This window comes from Mizuhopecten yessoensis, unplaced genomic scaffold (assembly GCF_002113885.1).
Source record: "Mizuhopecten yessoensis strain PY_sf001 unplaced genomic scaffold, ASM211388v2 scaffold8107, whole genome shotgun sequence".
NCBI classification, from domain to species: Eukaryota; Metazoa; Mollusca; class Bivalvia; order Pectinida; family Pectinidae; genus Mizuhopecten; species Mizuhopecten yessoensis.
Genome location: NW_018407382.1, coordinates 7027 through 7247, shown reverse-complemented (window position 1 = coordinate 7247; position 221 = coordinate 7027).

Genomic DNA, 221 nt, shown 5'->3' with positions numbered 1-221 from the left:
AATGTTAAATATATTCGTTTATTTTTCGTCATATAAGTTAAGTTAAGGATGAACACGGTTAAATGATGTGTCATTATGATTTTTAAAAGAAAAAATAGGTAACATGGACGACGAAATACTATATATATACATCTTACAATAAACACTGTCCTGAGCGGGGACATCCTGATGAAGAAATCAAATGTTAAATATATCCGGCCTTATTCGTCATATAAGTTAAC